This window comes from Canis lupus, chromosome 32, assembly GCF_048164855.1.
Source record: "Canis lupus baileyi chromosome 32, mCanLup2.hap1, whole genome shotgun sequence".
Lineage (NCBI taxonomy): Eukaryota > Metazoa > Chordata > Mammalia > Carnivora > Canidae > Canis > Canis lupus.
Window position 1 is genome coordinate 17,733,167 of NC_132869.1, and position 17,382 is coordinate 17,750,548.

General features: G+C 42.5%; 1 long non-coding RNA gene across 1 annotated transcript; it reads left to right on the forward strand.

Moving 5' to 3' along the window:
- The first annotated feature begins 24 nt into the window (after nt 1–24).
- LOC140622674 (uncharacterized) lies at nt 25–17,180 on the forward strand. Its single transcript, XR_012022360.1, has 3 exons — nt 25–261; nt 1,837–2,034; nt 15,371–17,180. It is a non-coding gene; the product is annotated as an uncharacterized lncRNA (long non-coding RNA).
- The last annotated feature ends 202 nt before the right edge of the window (nt 17,181–17,382 follow it).

Sequence of the window (17,382 nt, forward strand, 5' to 3'; positions counted from 1 at the left end):
GCATTGATTCACGCGTGGCCTCTGCACGCGGTACACCCTTACTTAGGGGCAGTTTAAAATCAATGAACTCTAACTCTTCCTGCCAGGCGCAGCAGACACCATTAGACACCTGTACGTGCCTCAACCTCCCCTGCCTTCCGCCCCTACTGGGACCACAGCCAGAGCAGCTGCACGGTGCACTACGCCCATGCCATGCGCTTCTCACCTCCCTGAGGACCTCTCTACTGGCTTTGGCTAAGTTCTCCTAAAGCAGACTTTGAGGTAAGAATTTAGAGTGGATCCTAGGAACACTGATAAGGGATAGGAAGAAAGCCGATGTTGGTGGGAGGTGTTGCCGTGGGTACCTGGGCTTCCGTGCCCCTGGAAGCCTCCGGGAGAACCCACAGCACGGGCTTTACAGTTGACACACCCAAGGGCTGCAGGCACCAGAGTAGTTAGCACCAACTCTCAGCTCCCAGGAATGTTAAGCCCCTGGTGTGGGGGTCAGACATGGTCCTGCAACCAGGGAGAGCCTCAGGCAGAAAGTTGCCAAACAGGGGGTACTAAGGGACGCCGGATAACAAAGTGGCCACATCTATGACTAGTAGCCTTGGGACTTCTCCAGGCTCCACTCGGGGCTGACACATGCAGCCCGGAAGTACAGGGAGACAAAAAAAACTGTCAGTAAATCTTTCGGGGGATGGTGGGAAGACAAGAGCTGGTGGATAAGTTCTACCTCCTTTATTCCCTCAAGGTTGACTGTCCTAAGACCCAGTTTATACATCTTCTTGGAAAATGGTCTCAGGAGATGGAGCAACCCTCACTGAGAGGAGGCTAGTTCTACAGCCCATCGTCACCCCACCCCTCCTCTGTCCTGCCTCACTTCCCTCAGCCCTCATTCCTGCTCCCTGGAACTAAGTTGAGAGACAGAGAGAGCAAGTGCACTGTGCAAGTGGGGTGGGGGAAGAGCAGAGGGAGAGGGAGAGAGAGAGAATCTTAAGCAGGCTCCAGGGTGGAGCCCAGTGCAGGGCTCAATCTCACAACCCTGAGATCATGACCTGAGTCGAAACCAAGAGACCGATGCTTAACCGACTGAGCCACCCAGGTGCCCTAGTGGGGTTACTTGCTTATTAATTCCAACCTCCACCACTGTACCAACCTCACAGAAGCTCAATCTCAGTGAAGATGGTGCGAGGTATAATGTGGGATCAGATCTTCTAGGTCATCCAGGAGAAAAGAGTAGATCCAAGTACTTGTGGGTCCCTAGGAAGGGAGATACAATTTCTGAAGAGAATGGTTCACAAAATGCAAGTCCCCTGCTTCCCCCGATTTAGAGAAAGTAAAATTAATGGAGCAACCAAGGGGTTACACTTAGTGACTTCTCGAAATGGCTACAAGACAGCCATTCAATTTTATCCACAACAAATCCAAGCCACCCCTGCAGCTAACCAGTGGAAAACAGGATTGCATGATGGAAATGGTCCTTAACAAAAGTATAATAAAGAAGCAGACACTGCAGTTAACTTCAAATTAACTCCAAGTACTTCAAGACTTTTCGGTTCGGTTCGGTTTTTGATATTTTAAACATATTCTGGTGTAGAAATTAAGTCCCTTCTCTAACCCTGTGAAGGAAACAGCTGTGAGGACACATAATTGCCCAGTGTCTGTGGCATGGAGGCATCAATCCCTGTGTCCTGCTCTCTGGTCCTGGGACTGAGGTGACACTCCCAGTCCTGGGCTGTTTCCACCCCAGCCAGGGCTTCTCTGCTGTCTGCACACCAGAAAACACTCTCTGCAAAATGAATAATACATGGCTTTGCTTCTGCGAGGATGCCTGTCGCTTTTTCATTTGCCAAGGTGCAAGGGAATATCCAGCGAGGATTGTAGCCCCCATGCCCGCTGTGGAGGGGCAGGGGCAGCAGCCAGCCACGTGATGTGATTGCAGAACGCTCCTCCTGCTGGAACTCCCCTCAGGAAGACATCTGGAACCTGCAAGAGGAAATGACCATTTGCAGGGTGCCTGTGCGCTGAGTTCTGCGTAGAGTCTCTGCACAGGTTAGCTTGGGGATGGGCAAAATTTCTCTGTAGGGTCCAGAGAGCAAAAGTTGTATGCTGCCGTTGTAGCATCAAAGCAGCCATAGACAGTCAATACACAGGAGGGCACAGCTGTGTTCCCATAGAATTTTATTTACCGAAACAAATTTGGCCAGCAGCTTGCCGACCCCTGGGCCAGCTGATGCCACCTGCGTAAGCACTCACGGTGGTAAGCGCTGTCCTCCCAGTGGAGTTTCTCGTCGAGGACAATCACTCTCGAGAGAAATCACTCAGCAAATCTCAAAAGTCTTAGCATGATTTAACTCACCATCCACGCTTCTAGAGGTGAGAAGCAGAGGGAGGAGAAACAACTGTCCAGAATAAATGTGAGTATCCGGAGATGAAAACAGAAAGTCAGAGGGAGAGGTAAGGAGGAGGTGACAAGCTGAGCTTAGGGTGGGGAGGGGATGAATCTGGGCTGGGAAGGAGAGGACAGCTTTAGGGACACAGTGTTACAGGGTTATATCATCCCAACTTTTCCCAGGACGACTGGAGGCAGCATCACACCACGGTTAAACACATGGTCTGGAAGTCAACAGTGTTGAGATAACTGGCCTTGCTTCTGACAGGTGGTGGGAGCTGGATAAATTGTTAGTCCTGGGCATCAAGTTTCTCATCTGTCAAGTGGGGATTCATAAGATTGAATCGAGGATTGAATTAGATAATTTATGGAAAGGGCTTGGCCATGTGTTTGGTGTGATGTGCGCATTCAATAGAAGCCGGCTGTTCTTACCATTTTTACCCAGAATTAGCCCAAGGAAGTAAAGGCTGTCAGATTGAAAATGCCAGCTCTCCATTCACAGATACTCTTCGTGAATGTTCTGTAAGCTTCTCTCTCCTTATAAGTAAGAAGCCTATCAGTGAGTCAGCTGGCCTGTCTGGACTACTAACAATCATAAGCAGCAACACGCACTCAGACGTAAGTTCCTCCACAAGCCAAGATCCATCAAACTTTGCCCCTATGAAGTTTGCCTTCCCTGATCTTATACACTTAAATGTATCAGGTCTTAGCAGTTGATCACGGGTACAACAGGGAGTGCTTCTGTTGATCCAACCGAAATGCTGGGGCTTGTTTTTTCCAGTCATTTATTTCAGGCATGCTTTCTGGAGGGCTTACTGAGGCTTGAGTAGAAATACAAGAAAGGGTACAAATTAGATAAAACAGAGTGTTTGGGGTACACCAGACTAATTGCTTTTTAATCCTATTTGCATGAATTCTGGCAAGACCCTGTTTGCAGCTCTTTGAACATTTAAGTGCATGTAAGATCAAGTTTCTAAGGAATCAAGTTTCTAAGCGAAAACGTAGCCACTGCCAGAAAAACAGGAAAATGAGAATTGGAAATTGAATGTTTCCTGGGCTCAAAAAGCTCATTTATTGTGGGGCGTGGCCTTATCAATCCCTTCTAGCCTTTGAGGCCCCATGCATGTTCTGACCTCTCTGAGAAGCTTGAATTCACAGCTTGAGTCTGTACTGGCTTCTCTCACTGCCTACAGGACAAGTAACAGTTACTCTTAATTCTGGGTGAGCATTAGAATAATCTAGGGAGCTTTTAAAAATACTAATGCCCAGGCCCTTCTCCAAGAAATCTGATTTAGTTAGTCTAGGCAGGATTAGACACCAGAATAGCTTTTAACTTTTTATTGAAATAAAATATCACTTAACAGAAAGTGCAGATGAGTGTTCAGCTTGGTCAATTTTCACAGTGAAACATGTTTGCTGATGTAACCAGCACACAGATCAAGACACAGAACATGACCAATTCCCCACAGTCCCCTCACGGACCATTCCAGAAACCACTCCTCCCAGGGTAAACATTTTCCTGACTTCTAACAGCGTAAGGCAAATTTTGTCTTCGTATTTGACGTAAGTGAAACCATACAGTATGATTTTGTTTTATATTTAAATAAACTTTTAAATTTAAGAACCGCTTATTTTTATAGAAAAAGGATAGGTAGTACAGAAAGTCCCTCTACACCCTGTACCAAGGTTCCTCTATTGTTAACATCTCACATTCGAATGGCAGATTGAAGGGTGCTCTTTTTTTTATCTGGTTTCTTTCACTCAACATTATATGAAAGAGATTTATCCACATTGATGTGTGTAGTTGTCAATCTTTCAATCTCATTGCTGAATGCTACTCCATTACATGAATAATCCATAATTATTTATCCAAACTACCATTGATGTGCGTTTGGAGAGTTTCCAGCTTGGAGGCCTTACAAGTAGTGCTACTACTAAAACATTCTAGTAGGCATTTGCATTTTGTAAAGAGCTCTCCAGGGATTCTAACAGGCATCCAGAACTGGGAACCACTGATATGATCTAGGCCAAATAGTCATCCCTCCTTGGATTGTTGTTCTATTATTTCTCATCCCTGTCTTTTCTTTTCCGTGGAGCGGGGCAGGGGCCCGGAGCATAGTGTTCTCATGTTCCTCACAATGAACAGGATAGTTCCGGAGACAAAATAGATCTTCAGTAAATGCCTGTGTCTTGATTAATCAACTGATCGTGCTTTCATATGTCCCATCACCCTTTGCTCCCAGGTCGAGGAAACCATCTCTGTGTGGCAACGCCTGCCCTGCTGATGGGTGATGGAGTAAGTTATGCAGTGCTCTAGGCCTTTTCTCTGGTCCTTACAAGCTGGGTCCTGTATGTGCATCTTCAGGATATGCTTAAAAAAACACACTTTGAGCACAAATTTAAGGGGAGGCAGGATGCACATTGAGCCCGGGTCATCCTGGGGGTGACTCATTAGTTTCTTCCTTTGCATCTTGATTGTTCCTCAATTTTCCTCACTTTTCTAAAAGTCATTTCTCTTTTTTTCCTGATGTTTTTTTGTAGCAGCTTTTCATATATAAGGAAATTAACCCCTGCTTTGCTATCATATAAGCTCCACTTCTTTTCAGTGAGTTTGCCGCTGGCTTTTGTACGTAGTGTCCCTTGGAAACCTTGTATCTAAGCCTTTTCTTTCCAAAGCTCTGCCAATGTGCCTGGCATCACGAACATCCCAACCTATTCCCAGAGTAGGACATCAGACCCTAACTTCTACTCGGAAATGTGCCTGCAGCACGGCTGAGTTTACTGTATATTCACTTTCTAGGGCTACTGTAACAAATTACCATAAGCTAAGTGGCTTAAAACATCATGAATGTGTTCTCTCACAATTCAGGAGGGTAGAAGTCCAAAATCAAGTTATTACAAAACAACAACAAAAAACCAAAATCAAGGTATTGGCAGGATTTATTCATTCTGGAAGCTCTGTAGGATAAACCAACCTAGACATCTGTCCTCACTTTTGATAGTTTCCAGCCATCTTTGGTTGTTTCTTGGCTTGTGGGCACATCACTCCAATCTCTGCCTCCATCTTTACATTTTCCTTATCCCTGTGTGCCTGAGTCTCTGTGATGGTTAATTTTGTGCGTCAATTTGGATTGGCTGTGTTGCCCAGATATTTGGGCAAATGTTACCCTGGATGTTTCTTTGAGGATATTTTGGGGTAAGGATAACATTCAAATTTGCAGATTTTGAGTAGATTGCCTTCCATGAGAAGGTTGAGCCTCCTTCAATCAGCTGAAGGCCTAAATAGAACAAAAGATTGACTTCCCATCATCCCTAGCCCCCTATCAAGAGGGAATTCCACCAGCAGGTGATCTTGAACTGCAATATCTATTGGCTTTTGCTTGGGCCTCCAGCCTGATGGCCCTCTCCAAAGATATTGGACTTGTCTACCTCTATAATCCATGAGGCAATTCCTTAAAATAAATCTCTCTCTCTCTCCTCAGCATGTTCTCTTAGCATATCTCCTGATCACTCTGTAATACCCACTCCTATTCATCATAAAAGAAGCATTCAAATATATTACTATTGTCTATCATCCTCACATGCCTTGCTGAGTGGGGCTGAGTCATACCAGCACAGCTCTGGAGGCATGAGTTAGCTATGCCACAAAGCCCCAATATTGGAAACCTCATCTTGGCCCTTGTCATTGTTGTTGCACCTACATTATTGCACAAAAATATTTCTATCATTTTGGGGATATGGCAAATTTACCTGTAAACTGACCCGCCCAATCATAGAAATGAAAATTAAGTTCTTAACTGAGGGATCTAAACAACATAAACAACTAAGACATGATGGAGAATCCCAAAATGTTTGAGTTCCACCCCAGATGGTAATGCAACCAGGTAGTGTCCAAAGAGTCAGTCATATGGCTAGATAAGTTTCTTAGAAAGCCCAAGATATAGAAAGAAAACTGGTATTAAAATTCCTTATGCATCTGGTGAGAGATGATGAAAGCTTTTCTCTTAAGTATATTCCTGAATTCTTGGCAGGGACATTTAGGACTGCTAGTCAGTAAGCATGAGGGAAACAAGCAACACTGACTTCTCTAAGCTACCCTCTACACTGTGACCAAAGATGTTATTCCAGACTCTGACCACAACCATCTACTGATTCAAATGGCCCAGCACTCCTCCCTATTTCATCTAGGGCCAAGCATCATCCAGGCCCCCGCTTCCTCTAGAGCAGTGGGTCACTCCATGCTCCTCACCCAAACTTGACCATGACACTGTATTGTCCAGCACACAGACACACAGGGCTGGCTGTCACTCCTCCATGCCTTGGTCATGCTATTCCTCTGTATATATTTCTATCTACTTTCATCCTGCTGGAAAAATGCAACTCTATATCTATATCTATATCTATATCTATATCTATATCTATAGATAATCTTTATTTCCACTACACTACGTTGCAATGAATCAATCAGAACTAGAAACCATGGTAAACTTTTTTGAGGGTGGGGGGATGGGGGTGTAAGAACAAGTATTACAAAGATACTCATAGCCTGTGGGCATGGAAGAGCTTCAGTGAATTCTGGAAACACATTCTACAACAGCCTCCTACTTTCCCCCTGTTCACCCTGCTTAAAGTGGGGTTGCCACTCAATCCCACTGGTGATAAAGGCTGGAACACATAATAATGCTTTCAGTGCTTACTCACCATTAGAGCTTAGTCACGAACTCCTGTTATATTACCTTAGACAACCAAATGTCCTAATCAGATTCCAAGCTCCTCTGAGGGCTGTCACTAAGGCTTTGCCTCACATAAAACACAACATCAAGCAGCAGCCAATTTGAGTCTTAAAATTGGATTTGAAAAATGAGTCTGCATAGCATGTAATTCTGATTATCCTACCTCTCATCCTACCCAACTCTGACTGCCCACCATTCTTGCCCCTCCCAGAACTTCATGAAACCCTTTACTCCCTCCCGCCTTTCCCTTTATCTCATTCTTAATGGGGTGACTATCAGAGTTGTGGTAAAGAAAAAACTGGCTCTAAAGGAAGAGGTGAGGAGTGCAGTGATGCATCGTGCATGAGTGTTACTTGATAACTTCTTTCAAGGTGAAAGTTCAATTATTGTTTTACAGTCTAGTCAAAATACTCTCAAATTATTTTATAATTTTATCTTTATCTCAAGATATCATGTGAGGCAAGGCAAGGAAACACTAATTGCTGTGGCCAGGGAATGGGGTTGAGGGACTTTCACTTTTCAGTATATATTATTAACACCTTTTGCATTTTGTATTATGTGCATGCATTACCTTTTATCAAAATACAAATGAGTTTTCTTTAAGATTGTGTATGTCCTTAAGAGACCCCATGCATTCGAGTCCTAGAAAACAGTGCATGACATCTCCAGGAGGGGACACGTTTAATTAAAATTCCTATTAATTCCAATGTATTTGCACCATCGCTTTGGTGGAGATGTAAATTTGAAGGTTCTCTTAGAAATGTTCTCTCTAAAATTGGAATTGGAGTCTAGAATTGGCTGTGAACTTGTAAATAGCAACTGAACATAGGATATAGGTTCAACATCACTCCTCCCTCAGGAAGCTGAAGAATTATACAAACAAGTGTGTCTGAAAAGCAGAGGCATATTTAGGGATGCAAGCTCATGTTTCCTGATTGGTGAATAAATATTACAACCCTGTAACTCAACATAATCTTCAGTGGTAGAGTTTATTGGCTTATTTGTTTTTCAGAAACTAAACCAGCAAAATACACCGTGCTGCAAATGTGTTTCATTTGCTCTCCTCAGTCACTCCAGATGAGTTATTAAGAGTGTTACTCTTATATAGGCTATCGATAGTTTCTCCATCAAAAAGCTATTTTAATTCATTATGGATGCTTTTTAAAAATGCCACTGTCTAGTCACCACCCCATTAATGGCAGAGGATAAAAGGGAAAACATCTGAGGAAATGTGAATACAACCACTGCTTTTGTTTTAATATGGTTCATTAAATTCTCTCTGCTGATGCAAGTAAACTCAGTGACGTCTCCATTACCGACCAAGACGCTGGGAGTGCTTACAGAAATTTCCAATGCAGGCCCTGCTCTGCTCCCCTGAAAGCAGACAGTCAATGTGGCATACATATTACACTTTGGGGCTCTGGAGCCAGACTTCAGTCCTTCCCTAGCTACTAGCTAGTAACCTTGGCTCATTGTCTTAACTCTTTTGCTTCAGTTTCCCCACCTATAAAATAGGGATAACAGGTGTATCTCCTGCATGGGGTAGTTATGTGCAGTAAATAAAATAATGCACGTCAAGAGCTTGGCAGCAAGTGAGTGCTCAATAAATACTAGCTCTCATGGTTATATGATAATAGAACGTCCAGACTTGGTGCTATTGGATCTGGAAATTGTTCTACGTGGGTACTTCTCCATTTCACCGTGTCTCCTTGATGATCCAAAATGTGGATGGAGAGCATACTTCGATTGGGCATCACGTTCCCACAATTCATTGCCTCATTCGGCCTCGGGCCTTTCCCATGTTTGGTATTCAGCAATTTATAGGTGAGCAATCCGGAGACGCTGGCTCTCTTCTACCCCTTTCCTCTTCTCTTCCCTTTCCATGATTATCAACCCAGGCAGGACGGTGAGGGCCAGGGCAGCAGCATCCCAAGGGAGAAGGGAGCCCTAACCCTCCCCTCGTCCCCACTCCTTCCTGGTGTCTGGAGAATGCCTGAACTCATACCACTGACCCGGCCCAGTCTTTGGTTAAAAATAATGAAAAGGAAAAAGGAAATGAAATTAAAACTCTCTTAAAATAAATGGAACACAATCTTACCTCTTTCCAATCTGCCTCAGACTCGGGCTAAAGATGTGATGGAAAAACAGGGCGATTTTGGGTTGCTTCTGGGTTATCTTAAGAACCAAATCCATAGGCTTTTAGTTATAAAACTTCATGAATAATAGAAACATAAATTACCTTTTGCCTTCTGCCCACCCAAATCCTGTGCATCATTCTGGAATATTCTACACATATTCCATCCAGGAATAAACCCTCCCTTTTTTAAATGCCCTTAATGCCCTGTAAATTGATTATAACCCTTATAAATAGCTGCCTTGGTTTAAGGTTGTGTGTCACACAACTAGATGACTAGGTTCTAACTTTTCCAATGAGCTGTCAGAAAGCTGAAGTCAGGCCTCCTAGCTCTATTTCTCACCCACAGCTTGTAATCCAAGTTCATTTGCAAGGTGTGTCATCCGTATTGCTCAGGCCTGCTCAGATAGGCCCCTTAGATACATAAGCGGCAACTATCAGAGCTGCAAACTTATAGTGACTTTACATCCGCACGGCCTTAGAAACCATGACATAAACCAAGGAATAATCAATCGCATCGTTTTAAATAGTGCAACTAAAAATGGATTACCTGCTCCTACACACAGAGAAACAATTACAGCTGGCGCTGCTACAAAGGGAAAGGACAAGGCTTACTAACATGACAGAGGAAATCTCAGGAAGCTACAGAAATGGGTTATCTCTTCTCAGCTCCAATCTGGAAGCGACTTTTCCCACACAAAGGGGTTGCAAATCCCATTAATAACCACGGCCCTTAAAAGTTGAGCTCTGGCCCCAAAATTACTAATCCTTGCAAAGGGAATGCAATAATCCAAACAATCTCATTTTAGATCTACAAACCTCAGAAATGTATATGACCACTGGCAGCATGTTGGAGGAATACTGAAAGGAAACAAGCAAGGTCTTCTAAAAAACAAACAAACAAACAAACAAAAACTGTATCTGATAGACTCAGAGCCAATGACACCAGAGCCAGAAACAGTGTTCTCTTTTCATCCACAGTAAGTCTACCTCAAAGATCATGTCACTCTGGGTTAGAGGTACACGGCCTCTCCGACTTTTAGTCCAGCCTCTTACCCCTCCACTATTTGGAAGATGTACAAAAAGCCGTGAAATAGGGGCAGGTCCTCATTTCTCCCAACAGCTTCCTCTAACATGCTCAAAATCTATATTCACAGGGTCCCTTGAAGTGTGACTGCTCCAAAGTAGAGAGTCTCAGCCAGTCGTGCTGGTGCTGCAGTGACCTTGACCCTCTGGAACCTCTCCCCTCCTAGAGCACTGCCGGGCACAGGGTGTGGGTCCTGACCTCACTCCAGGCTAGCCAAGCCTGCAAACCCTGCTTATCACCTGGGACCCCCCTACTCTCATCTTGTCCCCAAAGGTGCTCCCTCCACATCACTCTTCTCCAGAATACCCAATGCCATCTCCGATGAGCTCAAGATTTTATAACGCACCGGAGGGGTTTTTCCCTCACGCAGCTTCTCCTCTCTGCTCTGCAAAAAGTTTCCAGGGCAAAGAAATCCAACAACCTGGTTTCCCATCTGAACTAAGAAAGGAGAAAGAATTTCCCATCTGAACTAAAACCAGGGAAAACCTGCACCAATTATTAACTCAATCTTTTGTTCTGCCATAAACAAAGACTCTGTAATAAAGGTGCAAGCAGGTTGCAGATGCCCCAAGGCAGGTAAGACCTTTTCAGATAAAAGCAACAGGAGACGTGCAGAAGAGCAGCTTGTTTGGACCAGAATTGATCTAGTGAAAGGTTATCTCCAATCTCTGCAGTGAGGAGGGAAAAGGGAAATGGCCAGAATCGCTGCATATCTTTCTTTGCAGCTTGAAGTCAATACATAAGAACAGTGAATGGTGTTTCAATTCATTTTCCACAACGTGTTTATGATCTTCATAAAACCCAAGGTACAGAATCTTTTCTAAAAGTTTTAGAAATAGACACAAGATTCAGGCAATACACACTTGAACACCAGAGTCACAATACTGGGTAAAACCAAATAAGCAGCTACCCCTACAAGGACTGATTTAAACCCAGATCATTTCCAGCTGTACGTACAGAATATGAAAATCACAGCTTTTGAAAAAGAATCCAGGTGTCCGGGTGAGACTTTTGCACAGCACAGATGACTTGAAAAACAGCAGATGCTTTTATCCAATTTATTACACTGCTCAGTTACTAAGGAAATGGGAATTCTGGAAGTTTGCCAGCAATGCTTAATCTAAAGATGTGTGTTCCAAAAAGGAATGAAGATAAGCCTAGCTTATCTTTCTCATCACAGACATGGCCTACACAAGGCAGAAGTTTTCCAAAGATAATATATGGTCCCCAAATCTTTTATTTTTTCCATTCTCCTGAGTTGTTGGCCAAATGATCCTGGATGGAATAACAGAAGAATTGTAAAAAAGTGTGGCAAACACATGGGAAAATTATACTGCATAAGTCATAGAGTAATACATGTTTATTATTAAACAAAAAACCCTAGAAATTATACAGACAAGCCAATAATAGGAATTAAGAATTACTTATTATCCTACCACCAATAATAACATCTTTGTATATATTTTTCTGGACTTTTTTTGTACATACACATAAGTAGACTATACATCTAATTTTTACAAGATTAGAGTCATTGTACATATTACGTTGCAAACTATTTTTTCATTTAGTAATAAATTTCCATAAAAACAAACTTCTGTTTAATCCTTTTAACATCGACAGAGCTCTCCCATTATACCATAATCCCTTCATTAGAAAACGTAGGTGATCTCCAGCTTTTTGACATCATAAAAAAATACTACAATGAATGCTCTAGATGCATTTCTGGCCATTCCCTAGGACAAATTCTTTAAAAAGGAGTTTGAGGTCAATGTTGTGCAGCTTTCATAGGTTGTTTTGATGTACATTGCCAGATTGCCCTTCAGAAGTGCTGTTCCAATTTATACTCCCACCTGCATGGTGTGGGTGAGTGTCCAAAGCATTAGTCTTCATGCTGCGCAGTAAACTCTCTGACAGAACCAGGTTCTTGTGGCTGTAAGAATCTGAAGCCCTTATGACACATTGTCCATCATTTGCACACAAGCACACCGGAGGAAAAATAATAATATAGAATACATCCATGTGCAAACAAAACAAAAATCTTCAGGAATTTCTCATTTGGCAATAACTCAAATCATATCCTATTTTTCAGTATCTAGTTTAATCAAGTCACCATCTGGGCGTCAGGTTTTTTATTCACCAGATGTTCTCCAAACCTGTGGTTCCCTTCCACAGAGGGCAAGGAAAAGGCCTGAGCCCCCTGGCTGGGAACAGAAGGCCCTGCATCTGGCCCAGCCACCCCCCCCCCCCGCCCCTCCTGCCATCCTGCCCTCAGTTCCTGCACAAGCATCTCATGTCCCAGGGCTATTGCCTGAGGCAGACGACCCCTTCTGAATTCTGCCTTTGAACATACTATCCCCTCTATCTCAGAACATTCCCCTTCATTCCTTCCTTCTCTGGCAAATTCTACATCCTCCCCGCAGATCCACCATCAAGAGCACCTGCTGTGAACCTTCTTTGAACCCCCTACCAGTCACCTTTTGTGCTTCTGACATCACATCGTGTGTAGCTCTTCCTTCCATACCACTTGTCATACTGAATGCAGTGGCCTTGTTCACAACTGTGTCTCATGAGACCACTTTCTGGGATAAGAACCATGCTGTGTATATTTAAGGTGCCTAATAAGTACTCGGAAAATGTGCAAATGAGCAAATGAACAAACAGATTAGAATTCTCCTGAGCCCTTCTTGTGACCTCTCCAAAAACTTCAGAGCTTCACTCAAATCCACATCAACTTAAAGATGTTATTTTGCATATTAGGGGCCAAGCTTTCCCTGAGGGCTTATCCCAGTCCAGGCTCCCACCCATAGCATGCTCTCCCCGCCTTCTTGTGAACAAATACTACCACCAGTAAAGGTGATTAATCCATAACACAGTGGGTGACACCAGCCGGACACTGTCCATTGTCCACATTGAGAATATCAGAGAGAGAAGGGAAGGTGACACGATTCTAGCTGAACGAAGGTGGGCTGTGAAGGTAAATGGGACAGTTTCTGCATTCCCTTCCAGTGGCAACTATAGCATGACAGGGAAAACAAGTGAGAGGAGGTGAAAAGAGCCAAATGTGTTTCCACTCTATCAATTTGATCCTGTAGGACTCCGGCGCAGGACACAACATGAATTACCCTCAAGCAGCGTGAACATTCTGCGGGTACCTCATGGCGTAATGCTTTAGAAGTGCCGACACCACACAATACAGCTCCCAAAGACACTCCCCTCTATTTTCACACAGCAAAACAGATCCCAGCTGGATTTCAAATCTGTTTTCATCAAAGATGTGTTTATCTTTTTGCCATGAGATTGCAGCCTGGCCACACTGTTGTGGCCCTGAAGCAGTGAGTGGCAAGCCCTGACTTTGGAAGATGGAATTCCAAGAGTTGAGATCCTACTTTCAAAATTGCCCTTAAGGCTGGTCATAGAATTAGCCCAGAACTCTACCCCCAGTGAATTAAATGGTTGAAAGGGATGTTCTAGAATTTGATAACCCTGGGCTTAACCTTTTGCAAGTTACTTAGCCTTTTTTGAGTTTGTGTTTATGAAATGACTCGCTTTCTCACTGTACACAGGTTTCTTCTCAAATATCACCTCCTCAGAGAGGCCCTCCCAGACCACTCTTTGAAAATTGTACCCCCTATCAATCTCCATCCCCTTGCCTAGCCTCACATTTCACCAGGCATTTATTACTATTGGTCTTCTGTTAGATTGTTCACTCATTGTCCTCCATTGCTAAGGAAACACCATGAAAATACAGTCTTTGTCTCACTCACTAAAAAAAGTTGCCGGCACATATTAGGAACTCAATAAATATTTGCTGCATGCATGATGGGAATAGTGATCATCCCTATCGTCAGATTACGATGAGGATTAAACGAGTAAGGCACAAAGAATGTCTAGCATTTGCTTAGCACGTTGGAAGCACACAATGTATGATAGTTAATAGTTCTAATAATACCAATAGGAGACATTCCATTCCCAGAGTCATTTTTTAAAATGCAGTACTGAAAATATGACTGTCTGGTTTTACATTCTTTAATGAATAGCCCAGCTTTTCCCAAGAAAGGATTCGAGGTAGCTTACAAAAATATGTGAAACTTGCTTTGCCAACATAACTTAGACCATTCTGGAATATCTTTATAGTTGTTGATAAAATATTAATGCATTTGATTTTCTTATGCATATATTTCATGGCCAACACAATCAACAATCTCATTCTTCTCAGACACAATACTTAATGAGACCAGTGATCGCACTTTACAGAAAGAAGCTTATAGTCATCCCTAACCAAATTACACACAGAGGTCTGGTCACGGCCCCATTGGTGCGAGTGCCATTGTTGAGTTGCACTTGTGTATCATTCTCTGTCCTGTACGTTCCACATTTCCATCTGTGGAAAGCAACGGTTGTAAAATATAGTAGGTGTCTCAGCTTGTGTTCTGGAACACACTCTCCCACAATGACAGTATTTATGTACTCTCTCAAAGCACTAATGACTCTCCAATATCGTGTATTGCAAAGCCCACAGCTGTAACACGATTCCTCTGTTTTTCCCTTTCATTTTCTGTAGTGTGTAGATTTCTGTGCCCAGTATTCCTCTGTGGTTAGTCCTATAGAGTTTCCCAGGTCCTCTCATTTCCGGCCATCCTTCTCATTCCTCAGTGGCCTTTGTCCATATTTGTCATCTTGATCTCTGCCTTACTATTGCATTTGCATTTCTAATAAGGCTCCCAAAGTCCTTAGTCATGACTTAGTTCCTTTCACACTTCCTCAATTATTTAATTAAGCAAGCATATGCTCAAAAAATTCATAAGATTCTTTAATTAAATTAATAAAGGCTCAGATAAGAGCTTTTGATTTAATTGATAAATTCTCAAAAAAGTGTTTACTTTTTGTAAGCAATTTTGTGCTTGGTATTAAGTCCAAAATAGGTGACATGTATAGCATTCTATGTAGAAATTCCAAGCTTAACTCAAAAAGATTAGCTCAATAAATTCCAAGAAACATGTATTGTTTATAAATGATTATAATCTAAATCTTCATTCTTACAGGTTATGAAATAACAGGCTCGCTTTTCACCTGATCACCAGAAGCATGCACCAGTTGAAGTGGTCGAGATAAAATTCCATCCAGCTGCACCCTGGGGAAACATACTTTAGCTTTACATATTTGAGAAATATTCTAGAATAGAAATGAAACACGAGAAGAAATCACCGAGTTGAGGAACTCAGGAAAAGATAACCAGATAAAGCAAAGGATAAAATTATTCCTAAGAAATAGATACCATATTTTTCTGCATAATTGCTGAAGTTGAGCCTGAGCCACAAATCTGCCTGTAATGGGCAAAGCGGAGAGGGATACACATTTGCTTACGAGGCTCACAAAGTGTCAGTTCACTTAAGGGAGTCACAGGTCTTCCTAGCAATGAAAGCTCAGACAAGTTTCCCTTGTGGGTCCTAATGAAGGGAATACTACGCAAAGGAGCGAATTACTTCCTCAGCATGCCCTTAAATACCAGGGAGAATTCAACAGGACTGCTTCCACAGCAGCAGTAAATGGCATTACCTACAAGGCAGCTCACCGAAAGTGGTCCAGAAGGAGTCAAGACAATGGTCCTAGGGTGCAGCTCTCGATTCAGGAATACCTTCTCGAATTTTTAAAAGAATAGACTTTTTTGCCCATTCAGTAAATATTTATTGAGTATTTTATGGGTCAGGTACTTCACTGGGCATGAGAGAGGAAGCAGTGATAAGACAAATGGAGTTCCTTCCTTCAGAGAATAGCATACTTGTTGGAAAGATAGACCAACAACCGAAAAACACTGAGATGTGTGCAAAATGAGATAACGTCTAAACGCTGAATGTTCAGCTCCTCAACGTTCTCACCTCTGGTTGTTTTTTCCTCAGCCTATTGCAGCTGAGCTAGTCTTATTGTCACCCACTACTGTGTTACTGCTGTATCACACCACCTCCAGCTCTGTTTCATGAAAGCCAGTCTCTAGCCCACACCTCCTCCCGTAGTTCCCACTCACTGACATCATTCTTTAACCTCAGTGGTATCTCCAAACTATCAACTACATTCCCATTACCCATCAGTCTGTTAGTCCCCTCTTTATAATTTCTTTCTGAGTCATTTAGATCATATGCTCTATAATTATTATCGCCTCCTTGAAAATTTCCTCTCCTTAACACCTCTCTCTTCTGTCACACTTGCCTGGAATAAAGCCAAGCCTGGTGGACTCATTTATCCATGCCCGTATTAAATAATAATAATAGTAATAATAATAATAATAATAATAATAATAATACTCCTGGAGGGAAAACACACACATGAAACACAGCTGACCAGATTCACTCCAAATTCATGACCAGAATACCTGAACAAAACACTCAACACTCCTCTTATGTTTCCTCAGTAAATTAGCTTTTCCAGTCTTATGATTAGTTTATTCCTTCTACAGTCTCTTTCTCAAAACTTCTTTAACTATGAATTAAATGTAATTTTTCAAATGTTCTGATTAAAAGATAGACACTGTCGGGTAAGAATTTGCACTCTTCCTCCCTACCAAATCTGTAAGTCAGCCTCATCTATGCTCATCTTCTCCATGTCTCCTGTTTCAGTGGAGGTAGCAGAGTGCCTCCAACTACAGCCCATCTACCTCTGGAGCTCTGGAACCCTGATCCCTAGCACCTTCTCAAGGATTCCCTTGTCCTTGCTGCACTTTCAATCTCTTGCTTGTTATTGAATCATCCCCATCAATGCATAAACATGCTATAGAATTTTCCTTTTTTTTTTTTTTTTGCTATAGAATTTTCTGTGGTAAAAACAAACCAATAACAAAAGCCAAAATCCCTTACCCAACATTCTCCACCAGCTGCTATCCAATTTCTGTTTCACATACATTTAAAATAAATAAATAAATAAATAAATAAATAAATAAATAAATAAATCTCTACTTCTTTCCTTCTCAGGGTTAATTCCCATTTTATTTACCCACAGGATTCTAATGACTCTTCTCAGTTAAGGTTACCCATGATCTCTGTATTGCCAAATGTATTGGACT